The following is a 15,000-nucleotide window of genomic DNA, read 5'->3' as shown; positions in this document are numbered from 1 at the left end:
AGCAGAAAAGACGACCATGGATACTAAGGCAAACATCACACGAAGCGACTCGTCAGCGGCAAGGCAGAAACAACTGTTGCATACGTGACGCATTGTTGACGACAGCAATGCTTTTTAATAGAGCTGTACCCATGAAGCGTCTGCAGCGCATCTGCGGCGCATCATTGACTGCGCATGATGCATGGCGTACACCCCTGGCGGCCTCCAGTCGTCAAGCCTGCAGCAACTTGACAGGATGAGTGGTGAAGCAGCTGCTTTTGTAGGAAAAATTGAAAAGTATTCATGTCTTTACGACTTTTCTTGTGCGGAATATTCCAGAAAGGACATAACTGAGAAAGCATGGAGTGAAGTGGCAAAGAAGATGAATTGGAAAGGTTAATAAAAAGTCGATAAAGTTTTATCCTTTATATCATTTATATGAAGTTGAAAATCACACACACGTGCTTCATAATAATAATAATAATAAAAATAATAATAATGATAATAATAATAATAATAAAAAGAAGAATGATAATGATAATAATAGTTGTAAACATTTTTATTTATGTATTTCTTTATTTTTTCATTAATTTTCTTTAATAATGGTAACAATTATCTAGTTTTCTTTACTTCTGATTACATCATCTTGTGGCGCAGTTTCGTGTAGTACGCTTTGAAGACGCATCGTGTGCAGACGCACAATCGTCAGCGTCGCGTCATCATCTGACGCGTCTCTGCCTTGCCGCTGACGCGTCGCTTCGTGTGATGTTTGCCTAAGGATGTTATGAATTGTGTTTAAGGAAATATTCAGTCTATTGGTAAAAAAAATTATTCCAATTGATAAATGAGGATATTTTTCAATATTAGCATTATCTGAAACATGGCAAATGACTTTGACAAGGTTAAGATATCAGCTTAGGTAAAAAAAATAGAATTATGAGAAGTAAAATGCCACTTTCTCTAAAGAAGTGGTGTTTAATGAAATGGCCCTACTAGTATCAGAAACTTTGATCCTTACTAAAGCCTTAGAACACGAACTAGTTACAACTTAAAAAGCTATGGAAAGACTATTAATAGGAATAAGACTAAGAGACACTAAAAGAGCAACATGGATACTATGAGAACAAACTAAAGTAGAGGGTATTCAAACAACAAGATAAAGAAATGGACATGGAGAAGGCATATAATGAGAATGATAGACAGTAGATGGACATTAAGAATAACAGAAGGGTCCCTAGAGATAGCAAAAGAAGCAGGGGAAGGAAGAGAAGACAAACTAAGAGAATCTATTAACACACGCTAGATCTACTGCTTTTTTACTCCAGTTAATCTATTGGTGAAGGATGATATGATTTTAAGTGAGTAAGGAACAAGGTTTAAACTTTTAAGGTAATTACCTTAGTGTGAGGTAATTTTCACGGTTTCAAGGTAATCTCGGTTTTACTAGCCTAAGATTTAAGGAAATATGAAAAAGTTTTGAGGTAATCTAAGTGAAAAAGCAGCAGCATTCAAGGTGATAGCCATATGACATATGTAAGAGTTTCAGCCCCGGTGAGATAGCACGTAAATCCTTCTGGTACACGTTACTTAAGGTGTGCTAAAGGAGGATCACAGATACACAGTGAATGTGTGTGTGACTGTGGGTGTAGATTGCCTTTCCTTGTTTAAGACACGGACTATAACGTAAAGTTGTAAACAGCTTGTAATAAATCATAACGGTGAAGTGATACAGCATTAGGTATAATTAGGAGCAGATGTTAATTAATCTGTACTTCATAAAAAGTGTATATGTAAATTTACGTTATTGTTAGTTTTACAGGAAAGTGGAATACTGATCACAAAGATATATTTAAATATTGAAGAATGAATCAATAATACATTTTATTCAGAATTTTTTATTAATTATAATCATAAAAGCATGAAATAGGTAGAATTTTATATATATTTCTATTTTAGTATTATGAAAAATTTGATAAACATAAAAAGTGAAAAAAATACTGCATTAACATCTACAATTCAATACAAATATCTTGATGATACATTTGGGCACAGCATTTTATCTTTTTTACTCGTCCTCTTTTATTAAAAGTTTTATAGTTTATATATGAAAGATCTATTTTAAGGTTGCTACTGTTCTCACAATATGTTATCTTAATTGTTTATTTCTTCTTCTCTCAATAATGGTAGATTGAGATCCTCTATCAGTAGCAGAAAGGATACGACCAGAACTTCTCTCGGTAATGGGAGACGAGGGATCCTCTAACAGTTTTGATATAAAAATATTATTAAATCTAATATAATTAACATTATAACTACTGATTTCCCTTCAACTTTTTGCTTAAAGTACAAAGTAGTGAGATATTAAAGGCTATAATAGGATAAATGCATATATTGATATCTATATGTTGAATGCTTTTAACCAATAGGTTACAAATGGAAAGTTAACTGTCCTTTTCAATGTGTTAAAAGCAGTCAAACAAGATGAATTGGCAGTAATAGAGACAATGCATGATAATATGTCTCATCATTATACCAGATGCAGTTTCCTCTTTTAGAGGGTTTCTTTTTTAAAGGGTTTCTGGGAGGGACTAATTTGTCTCATGTTGGTCAAGTCATCCAACTGAAGCCGATCTTTTAATAATCTAGATTATTCTGTTCAATGATTATGATAAATTCTGGGGAAATAGTAGTGTTTTCAGTAAAGCCTACAAGGTGTACTGTAAGCGTTATTTTACTTTATTTTAGATTTAGAACTAATTCCGCTTGTTGCGTCAGTGTTATAGTTCCCTTCACTACGCAGCTAAAGTTATTCAAAATAAGATTCCTAAATCTCCACAGAAGAAAATAAGAGGTGTTCCTGATGTGAATGGAATGCTCTTAGTTATGGTATTTTACTGAAACTATATTCTTTAACTTGTAAAGACGTTTGAAACACAAGTAATTCCATATGAAAAACCTCATTTCATAAGGAAATAAAGCACAAGAACAACTCCCAGAATGCCTAAATTAAATAACCCCTTCTAACATACCTGGAATAGTAATACAGTAGTTAAGAATATTCCTATCCCAGCATCTTTGCCGACTTGTCTTCTGGTTGGATGGGATAAAATCAGAGACTTCTTATTGAAATATGTTTAATGTTTGAAGCTTAGATTACAGCTCTACTCTGTGACTTGTCTAAGAACTTGTGACTCTCGAGTGAAAGTATGTAAACAAAACTCGCACACATGCATACAAAAAACAAAAATGACCATCACTCTCAAAACTTGGGATCCTCCTGCAATGCAAAAGTAAGAAGAATCACATCCTAACTTTAGGACAACTAATTAATGATTAAATCTTTTACAATATACGCTGCTACACTTTTGAACTATGTTGAAACACGTTCTATCAATGCAATACTATGCAACATTACTCTTAATACTCATAGTGCATATAGTATTGTACAAAATACATAAAAAATATACCCTGGAAATAATTTTGGCCATGAAGTTCACAAACCTTAAATGAAGGCAACTAAAAAAGCTCCATCGTCTGTCCAGAGACTTATAAAACTCCTCACATAAATAATTAATTTTTGTCATTACAAAAGTCATCTCACTCTCGAGAACTATTTTAGCGATCCCAGTGAAATACTGAACAGGAATTACGTTTATCAAGACAATTTTGCTGAAGGCGATTGATGGGAGCAGGAATGTATTATAAGGAAGTTATGATATAAATCTTCACTTTCAAAGCAAAAGATAAAAGCTTTATGCTGTAAATTGATTTACTCTCTTCATTCTCTCGGGTATAACTGTTCCGTACCAAGGGGATTATGTTACCAACACATAATCCCTCAAATAAAAGGTTTGAAATTTAGATAAATGAATATATAAGTTCTCAGATGTCCTTTTATCAAAGTAACCTAAATAAGACGAAAGGTAAAAATGGACGACTTGACCAACCAGAGCTTTTCTTTTATCATAATATCTCGAGGACTAAGAGGTAAGGAAGAGGAAAATAAAGGTAATTAAGATTACGGACCTCCTCGTGAAAGGATTAAGATAAATCGAGATTGAAGATTGAACAGGTGATATAGTATATAGTTGAAATAGTATGTTATAAATATGATAATTCTGGAAGTCCTATTGCTTTGTTAATTGCTCTACAATTCTGAAGTTTTCCAACTATTTTTATGATAAGAAAGAAAGAATAAACAGTTAAAAAATAAAAATCAAATTATGAAAATTTTCTCAAAACAAATTTTATTTTGATAATAAATAAAATAAAAAAAAATTATGTCTTAATAAATTCAGAATAAAGATAAATTAACAATTCATTCACATAAATAATTTGATACAATCCATATAAGGTTTAAACTTTTATCAGGTGAATCCATTTCATTGATATTTGGAATAATGATTCACTTATTTTTTAATGAGTAATTTTGAAAGGGGTGAGTGACAACACAGCCCTTGAGATTAATTTTGGACTTTCTGAGGCTCATCAGCATTTAACCGGGAAGGCTGAGAAAGATAGTAACTACTAACTGTTGTGCTTGCCCTTATCCTATGCCATTTATGAGTTGGGGGATAATCATAGGTAAACCATACTCTTAAACTACACTAATAGTTTGACAAGAAATAGCATGATCCTAGAATTTTTCACAAACGATATAGCCTGAGTATAAAAATACACAAATTATGTAATGTTGGGAGAAATATCTCTTGGAGCATATTAAAAATAAATATAACTAATTTAGTAATCACTAGAACTTTGCATCTCCTACGAAAAAGGATGAGCTTACATATATATATATATATATATATATATATATATATATATATATATATATATATATATATATATATATATATATATATATATATATATATATATATATATATTTGGGCTCAAGCCATGACGTCCTAATAGAAGGTTCCTTTAGTAGCTTCCGAAGGGTATATATGACTACAGTGATATTCCCAGAGAATCAAACCATATGTTTCACAGAAATCTAAGTTCTGGTGCGAGTACCTTTAAGATTACTCTCAAGGGTATCGTATATCATCAGGGGACGTATTCTTGACACGTCACATGGCAATATGCACTCCCAATAGCCTTTACGCCTCTAGGCTCTAGGGGGAAAATGTGGCAGAATAGAAGGGTAACCGCAACAAAGATTACCCTGGTTCCCCTACTACAATCGTATCGAAACCGTGCCAACTCCCTCTGGCGGTCATTCCTTTATCTGTAGCGACTCGCTACGGTGGTGTTCCCTGTCGATCTGACATTTCCGATCGATTTCTGGGAATCTTTATGCTTCTATGGCTTCTTTCTGCATCTAGAAAGTTGAGTATTGATTCTTTACAATATGTAATTTAGTTCCAGCCTCGCAATGGAATTGTGTATTTCTTGTGTGCAGATCTTCGCCGGTGTCGCCATGGCGCTGTCGTTCTTTGTATATGTGCTATTTAGTTAGCAGAACGACATTCCGGTGTAAATAACTTTTTCGTTGTTATGAAAGCTATTTAGGCATTATGTATTGTAAAGATATCTATAAGCATATTTTTCCCTTTCCGTGACGATCGTATATGTCAGACTTTTGGTGATTTAGGTAATCGAAATCTCGTCATGTCTGGGTAACATAACCTAGACAACATATACTTTCGTCATTTCCCCGGTTACCCTTGTGTATTGGAGATATCTCCTAGAATTATATTAACCCTGGATAGGTACGGTCCTCGGACACCTCTTTAAGGGTATACTCGGACGCGAACGACCCCGACGCCAAAAAAAATTCTTGAAAAATCAGTTTTTGCAGTACCCTCCTTTTTTCTTTTGCCAAAAAAAACTTCAATGAATGCTTAAAACAACTGTAAAGATAAATACTACTCATCTGCAGAAAAAACTATTTATTATAAATATTTTAAAAAATTAAGTAGAAAAAAAAAGACCTGACATAAAAATTCATAAAAAAAAGTTTATACATATATACACAAATCCTTTTAGGAATTGATTCTTGAATGTTTAGGACACATCTTGATGTATTTTGGATGAAGTCAGACCCATGGAGGTGAAGATCTGAAATGAGAAAAAAAGAGTAACTTTTTTTGGCCAAAAAAATTTGTCCAAATTTCATGAATTTTTTTGGGTACCCAAATGAAATAGGAAGTTGCTAATTTTTTTAGGGAATAAACATATGTTATCCTAAAATAGAAATATGTAAAAAAATCTTCATTATTTTATAAATTACATTTATATCAGGGGCCATATCTAAAGGTAATTTTTTGAGTACTTAGAAATTTCGTAAAAAAATACATATATTTAATATATAATATGATATTTATGCAGGTAAAAATATACCAAAATATCAAAAATTCTATAGGGAACAAGAATATATATATAGATAGGGCAGCTTACGCTTCGGATATGTCCACAAAATGGCCGCCAACCACACTGACTCAGACTCCCTAATCTGCCACTTGAAATGTAGGAAGGGTATGTCAATTTCAAGGTGTTATTTACTAATCTAATTATTATTGGATATGCATAAAAATTGTATGGTGGGTTGCTGGATAATTGTCGATTAGTTTACGACTATAAAATTGAAATTCTGACCCAAAAAAAATTTTTTGAAGGGAAATAAAATCGAAAGGAAAAAAAAAATTGTAAAACAATATAATATTTTAGCTAAAAAAATTTGATGATATTCAATCAAAAAAAAAAGTAAACAAAATTTTCCGACAAATAAACATCTAGAGGAATCATTACTCTGTGATAGTTCCTTAGTACGTAGTAATTTTGAAAGAATTGGGAAAAAACGAAAAAATGGCAATCACCGGAAAATCGAACACATACCTATATATACGCCATATCTGGCTAAAAAAAAGATAGGCATGGGTAGCCAGATCATCTAGAAACACTTTCCAACACTATAAAAATATAAGTTTTGCGACACTACTTGCCAATTCCTTACGGTAACATGACTAAGGGAAAAAATGCAAAACAAATAAAAAGGGGCACTCGCGGAAAAATGGCTAACATTCTAATATACGGCATTTCAGAAAAAGAAAATTCAGCCACGTGCTAGGCAAACCATCAAGGCACATTTTCCGACAAATAAACATCTAAATGAATCATCACTCTGTGATAGTTCCTTAGTACGTAGTAATTTTGAAAGAAATGGGAAAAAACGAAAAAATGGCAATCACAGGAAAATCGAACACATACCTATATATACGCCATATCTGGCTAAAGAAAAAAGATAGGCATGGGTAGCCAGATCATCTAGAAACACTTTCCAACACTATAAAATTATAAGTTTTGCGACACTACTTGCCAATTCCTTACGGTAACATGACTAAGCAAAAAAATGTAAAACAAATAAAAAGGGGCACTCGTGGAAAAATGGCCATTCTAATATACGGCATTTCAGAAAAAAAAAAATTTCAGCCACGTGCTAGGCAAACCATCAAGGCACATTTTCCGACAAATAAACATATAAATGAATCATTACTCTGTGATAGTTCCTTAGTACGTAGTAATTTTGAAAGAAATGGGAAAAAACGAAAAAATGGCAATCACAGGAAAATCGAACACATACTTATATATACGCCATATCTGGCTAAAAAAAAATAGGCATGGGTAGCCAGATCATCTAGAAACACTTTCCAACACTATAAAAATATAAGTTTTGCGACACTACTTGCCAATTCCTTACGGTAACATGACTAAGCAAAAAAATGCAAAACAAATAAAAAGGGCCACTCGCGGAAAAACGCCCAACATTCTAATATACGGCATCTCAGATAAAAAAAAAAGACATGCACGTGTTAGCCCAACCATCAAGGCACACTTTCTAACACATAAACATGAAAAAAAAATCAATAATATACGGCAATTCCTTACTACGTAGTAAATTTTTACAAATATTGAAAAAAAAACAGAAATTGGCAACCGCAGTTAAATACCCAATATACCAATAACTACGTCGTATCTGACAAAAACAAAATCACGCATGGGTAGCCAGATCATCTAGACACACTTTCCAACACTAAAAAAGCAAAAGTTTTACGACACTATTTCGCAATATCTTACGGAAAAATGACTTGACAAAAAAATGAAAAAAAATGAAAAAGGGGTACTCGCGGTAAAATGCCCGACATTCTAATATACGACATCTCAGATAAAAAAAAAGACATGCACGTGTTAGCCCAACCATCAAGGCACACTTTCTAACACATAAACATGAAAAAAAAAATGAATAATATACGGCAATTCCTTACTACGTAGTAATTTTTACAAATATTGAAAAAAAAACAGAAATTGGTAACCGCAGTTAAATACCCAATATACCAATAACTACGTCGTATCTGACAAAAACAAAGTCACGCATGGGTAGCCAGATCATCTAGACACACTTTCCAACACTAAACAAGCAAAAGTTTTACGACACTATTTGGCAATATCTTACGGAAAAATGACTTGGCAAAAAAATGAAAAAAAATGAAAAAGGGGCACTCGCGGTAAAATGGTCCTCGTGGTGATGAACGACATTTTAACTAAAAAAAAAAAAACATGCACATGGTAGCCAAACAATCCACCAAGACTTTCCACAACTGATAACCTATACAAGTTGCACCATTCTACGACAATTTCATAATACGTAATAACTTTGATAATTATGCAAACTACCTTAGAAGGGTAAACTCGGACGCGAACGACCCCGACGCGTCTCAGAAATCGGGGATGGAGTACAGCTACAGCAATGCACATCTGGACACTACTAGAGCGTGTAGGGGAGACACCTCCTGCAGGTCGATCACCCACAAATTCAGTCACGGGGGTGAGTCACGTGAGAAAAACCTGTTTTTTTTTGACGCTCTGGGTCGCGAACGACCCACCGTACCTATCCAGGGTTAATCATCATCAATCTCACTAGAGATTTATGGGTAATCTCTCTTCCCTCTGAGAGTAGCCTTAGGCTACAACTCTCTGCGTCGGCCTTGAATTTCGAATTCAGGCATGACTAGCCTAGAGTTTTCTGTCTCATCCCTTAACGGCCGTCGGCAAGTTTTGGGATTCGATCAGAACCTCAGAGTATTTAGTCTTTGTCGGCGGGGTGATTGCATTCCCCTGCCGTCGGAGCTACCGGCATAGGAGGCTAGCCCTCCCTAGACTACACCTGAAGTGGTCGAATGTTACCGCCACCTTCTCCCTGTGGTCTAGTAGACTAGTCCTATGCTCGCCGACCCTAGGCTATAGAGTCGTATACTCTTGTGGCCTAGGATGGCGCTGGCATTGGAACTCTCTTTCTTCCTTGTTGAGAGGAACGGCATGAGCTGCCGTCCCCTTAACTGTATTAGCACCTCCTAAGCTGGATAATAAATGATTCTCCTGCCGCTTGTGGTCGTGCCGGTACTGAAACAGAGTTTCTTCAAGGTGTGTAGATCCGGCAACATTGCCAGTCCCTCCTATACCTCATAGAGGACCCTTTCCCCTCCCCTCTCTGTTCTTTTACGATGGCTGAGCCATTGTCTTTCCTGTGCTGGAGTCCTACAACCTTACCATTGCAGGTGGGTTGCCGGAGCCGCCCAGACCCCCCCTCCTCCTCAGTCATCAGCTGTCAGCGACTGTCGACTGCCAACGGCCATGACTGCTGTCGGCGACTGCCGGCTTCCAGCGGCTTTGGCGGCTGTGGATGGGAGGCCCCTTTTGTCACCAAGGTTCTCCACTTCTCCCTTGAACTGCTAGCCACAGTTTCTGTTGTCGGCGTATTGTTCTGGCCGGCAGTAGACCGGCACAGATAGATACTGACTCAGTAGGTAGTATGCCGACTGTATTCGTGCTGCTGGAGGCTGGCCTACAGTAGTAAGCCGGCAATACTACTGTGGCTAAATGGAAGTGAACCTTCTTTTTGGAGAAAGGCAGTAAAATTAGACTTTTACATGTTTTATTACTGTATACATATACAGTAATAGATAGCCTTCACTCCATGCTCTCTCTCTCTCTCTCTCTCTCTCTCTCTCTCTCTCTCTCTCTCTCTCTCTCTCTCTCTCTCTCTTTTCTAGCTTGCCTGATGCTCTGACAATAGCTAGCTAATCTGGCAATATGCTGGCTGAACTACAGTATATGTCTATGCAGGTAATCAGTATAATTGCAGTATAGTATATACAGCAGATGAATAACTATCGTATATATTAGACTAGTAGTTATTTCCAATTTATCTTGGGTATCCCTGCCCAGATATTTGCTGAACCTAATTCTATATTGATGGATTAATATTTCATCAATATTCTGATTTGAAATCAGTTTCCATTTACCCTGCAATATTGAATTTCGTAAAGGGCTGGTGGTGTGACACCTCTAACCCCTATAGGGGAGAGCCCTTATCCCTGAGTTTCCCTGATCAAGAAACTCCCTGATTTAATATTGTACGGGAGGTCACAGCAGATAGATTGGTTGGGATGCATAAGTATATGTCTTTTATTTTCTGCCGGCTGAACTACGGTATAGGTCTATACAGGTAGTCAGTATATTTGCGGTATAGTAAATACAGCAGATGGATAACTAACGTATAGATTATACATGTAGTTATTTTCAATATATATTGGGTGTCCCTATCTAGATATTTGCTGAACCCAATTCTATATTGATGGAATAATATTTCATCAATATTCTGATTTGAAATCAGTTTCTATTTACCCTGCAGTATTAAATTTTGTAAAGGGCCAGTGGTGTGACGCCTCTAACCCCTAAAGGGGAGAGCCCTTATCCCTGAGTTTCCCTGTTCAGGAAACTTCCTGATTTAATATTGTAAGGGAGGTTGCAGCGAATAGATGGGTTGGGATAGACAAATATATGTCTTTTAATTTCTAATCAACATATCTTGGATGCGAGCTTCTGCTGTTATCGCTCCTATTTTGAAAGAATGACATTCCTTCGATACTCTGATTGTGTATCAATCCTCCTTACCTCACAGCGTTAAGCATAGAAGGGGACAGTGCATGTACACTTCCTTACACCTAGGTGTTCGAGCCCCCTTTTCTTCAGGGAATTCCCTGGTTGGGGGAATTTCCTTAAGACTGAGGAGAAGTAATAGCATTGGCTCACAGGAGATACACGGGTATGTGTCTCCCACTATCTCTTTTAGCTTTCTGTCCTAAGCTATTTTGTCAAAAGACAATTTTGCAAATTGCTTATCGATGCAATAATCAATTGAATACTCCTTTCTGTTCTCGCTTCCTTACAGGAGGGACACCAGATGATGCATTGCAGTCTTCTGCAGTTATATAGATGAGCATTTTCGCGGACAGAATATATGCAGGTTCTCCCAGCAATATTGTTTCCAAAATCCCCAATCTAATGGATGGCAGTCTAGAGCTGTCGAACTGTGGTTGGTTTCGTTTCGAAAGTTATCTCTTAAATGGGGTTCAACTGCAAACCCATAAAATGCGAAAACTCTACGGGAATTGGACAGAAAAATTCACTTTCTCATTACTAAAAATGCTGATTTACTGCTCCTTTTAAAGGGTTTTAAGGTCTAAACCCCCAACCCTGCTTCTCAAGTTGAGGTTGCAGACTCTAACGGCATTGGTGAGTCTGAGCGGGACTTGAACCCCCGACTGACAAACACCGGGCAGAGACTCCACATTCAAGCCACACCTTGTAGTGAAATCAACAACAGCAGTCATTGTTTCACTGTCACATCTGACTCCGCCGCCAAGAGCCAGCAGTGTGTGCCCTTGGTCACCACCCAGTCAATAGCTGAGTTGGTATACCTTCAATCGACAGCCCGCCGATTCCCAACGGTCTGCCGATAGCCCGAGGAGTCTCCTCTGGTTCAGAGATCCGCTGACTATGCGTATAGTTTCACCACTACCCAGTCACATTGAATACTGGCTAGGATGGTGTGACGTCTGTCAGTGACCTGCAGACAGCCGACAAGTCACTGATATGTCGAAGACCTGCTAGCCATATCGGTACTGAAGTATTGAGCCAGTTAACTTACCCCCAAGCACTAGCCTTGACGGTAACATGCCAGTTGTATAGGGGTATACAATACCCTGTACACCTGCAGTTTAGGAACATATCGCACACAGAAATCCTTGGTACATAACCTTACAATAGAATGGTTTTCCAGTACGTTGTGCTTCTAAGCACAACCCCTTGCTGAGACCTACCTGATTTGGGGGATCCACTTCCCCCCCACCCCTCCCTTTTTCCTTACGCTGATGCTTCATCAGCCTCTTGATTCTCATTATTAATTCCCCGGATGTAGGGCGCTACTCTAGCCTTATGGACTAGAATCTTCCATCGGCCTCTTCTTGAAAGGCGATGCCCTAGAATCAATAATTAGGAAGACCGCAGCAGTTGGCTGGAAGGATTTACACGTCTGTGTCTCTCCTCTTTCCAGCGTATATATCCTAAGCTTTATACAATAGAAAGGAATCTTCTATTACAGTGAAACACTGAAAAGCTGATATAGGCAAACAGTCAGGTATGGCCTGAAAGGAGAACGGAAGGGTTTCTTAGTTCTCCCTAGGATGTTAAACTGCATCCCACAGTTACAATGACCGTTGTTCCACAGACAGTCAGATTTATACACCTTCGGATCAAGCAAAGCAAACAGACGCTTCTGGTAGGAGGGAAGTTCCTCCTGGATCGCCGGACCTTTGATCACTGGAGTCCAAGGCCTGACCAAGATGAGACTAGAATGGAAATGGACACACCTCCACCATCTTTTCCTCAACTCTTCTTATATTCAAATTCCCCCTAGAAGCGTATACCTTAAAGCTCTAGAGCATACTAGCGGTGAGGAAAGTAGAGTCCATCGATTTCCAATGAAGGCAGTTTAGTGTTCACATGAAAGACTCAAGAAATCTCTGAGTTATTCTGGACTTGGCGCCACGCAACAAGTTCCAATAAAACAGCAAGTTCAGGATGATAATCCTTCTGAACATAAGGACCCTATTCAGTAAGGGGTGTTGACAATCTAGCCAGCCCTGGAAGATGTCTATCAGCAACTTCTAGTCAGTCACCCCCTCCCCTCCTACCTAGGATCCAAGTTATGGAAGATAACGTATATCCTGGACGAGACTCTCGTCGGACTAGTTTCAGTCCTAGGATCCTTACGGAATTAGCAGACAGTCAAGCGAAACCAAGCCTAGAAAGAGTTCAGGCAACGATGGCCCTGGACGACAGGCTGGGGTGGGCAGCACCCGAAATTACTGTCTATGAGCATCCATGGAGATTATCCGGCCCTGGAACATTGAGGATGCAAATAATAGAATCTCGATTCTCTCCAGCTCAGGGGCTTCAATGTTTTAAAAAATGATTGAAACCTGTAGTCACCCTAACTCCCACTTTTCCCCTGGGGATGTAAAAGGAGATCGCAAGGTCTTTCAAGAGACTATGGTAATCATTCAGGATTCCATAACGCTAACAGGGAGGAGTTTTGAACTCTCTCCAGTTCACGATGATGACAGACCCAGTGCTACGTGCACAACTATAAGATGTGCTAAGAGGCTGGAGAAGTTACGCATCAAACGCTCGAAGAGATCTAATAGGACCAATGATGGTCATTCCCTCTCCGCTTACCCTACAATGACCAAAGGCCACGGACCCGTAGGCCATTTTAGCCCTGTAATGGGTGGATAAACTCTCTCCACACAGATCGGACCTCCTCAGGTTGATCTGGAGCATCGAAGCGATAATGAGGCGTCGAAACTGTCGTGGATAAGGGACGTCTCATTTCATTAGGGAATGCTAGCCATCCCTTCCTTAAGGGAATGGCGCCTATCAGCAGCTCGTTTATATATGATCCGCAAGGTGACAGCGGATGCTCTTCTCGGGTTCCACCCAATAGAGTTGGAATGGTACACAGTGTTGTTAGACTATTTCATGTACAGAAATTATAAAGAAAAGTCTTGCTAAAAGAGCTATTCTTCAGTTTGAGAGTGGCACTCATCATTTCCCCCTTTCAAAAAGGGGAACATTATTTCTGTGTATGTCTCTCGTATAATTTCCTTATCATGCTACATTCATTTAGCATGTAGTCATTTATTAGAAATAAATGTCTATTAAAATGCAGTTGCGTCCTAATTCGCCCAACAATTGCATGTTTTAAAATACCAGAGTTCCTTAACTTACTCATGTATTTCTCATATCATTGTATGCTTACAATCAATGGATGGGGACACTGATATTGGTTCCGCAATATATACAATCCTCGAGACCGATTGTATTCTCAGTGTATACTTATGTTTGTTCATACAATATATGCTACCTTGAGACCCTTTTCCCACATCTAAAAATGCCTCTTCCCTGCAGGGGTCAGGAAGCACTAACATTGTTATGCTTAGTGATGATGACGGATAACGGTAACGTCATTTGTCTCAATTGCCCCTTTTGGCCGTGGAAATATTGCCCCAAGGTTAAGGCACTAACACAAAACCACAGATACAATAATTCTCTGGTATGCTTCCATTAGGACGTCATGGCTTGAGCCCAAAAAACGGATTTTGAGAGAAGCGAAAAATCTATTTTTGGATGAGATGGCCATGACATGGTAATGGACCCACCCTTTTTTTTATGAAAATATCTTCACGGTTTCCCCCCCCTGATCTACTGTATCTGTAGCACCTTGCTCAACGCTACAAGAAATAACCACCAGAGGGAGTTGGCGCGCTTTTGATATGATTGTAGTAGGGGAACCAGGGTAATCTTTGTTGCGGTTACCCTTATATTCTGCCACATTTTCCCCCTAGAGCCTAGAGGCGTAAAGGCTATTCGGGGTGCAGATTGCCATGTGGGGTGTCAAGAATATGTCCCCTGATGATATACGATACCCTTGAGAGTAATCTTAAAGGTACTCGCGCCAGAAGTAAGAATTCTGTGAAACCTTTGGTTTGATTCTTTGGGAATATCACTGTAGTCATATATACCCTTCGGAAGCTACTAGAGGAACCTTCCATTAGGACGTCATGGCCATCTCACCCAAGAATATATATATATATATATATATATATATATATA

The sequence above is a fragment of the Palaemon carinicauda genome, unplaced genomic scaffold, assembly GCF_036898095.1.
Source record: "Palaemon carinicauda isolate YSFRI2023 unplaced genomic scaffold, ASM3689809v2 scaffold416, whole genome shotgun sequence".
NCBI classification, from domain to species: Eukaryota; Metazoa; Arthropoda; class Malacostraca; order Decapoda; family Palaemonidae; genus Palaemon; species Palaemon carinicauda.
Note: the sequence above shows the minus strand (reverse complement) of the source record.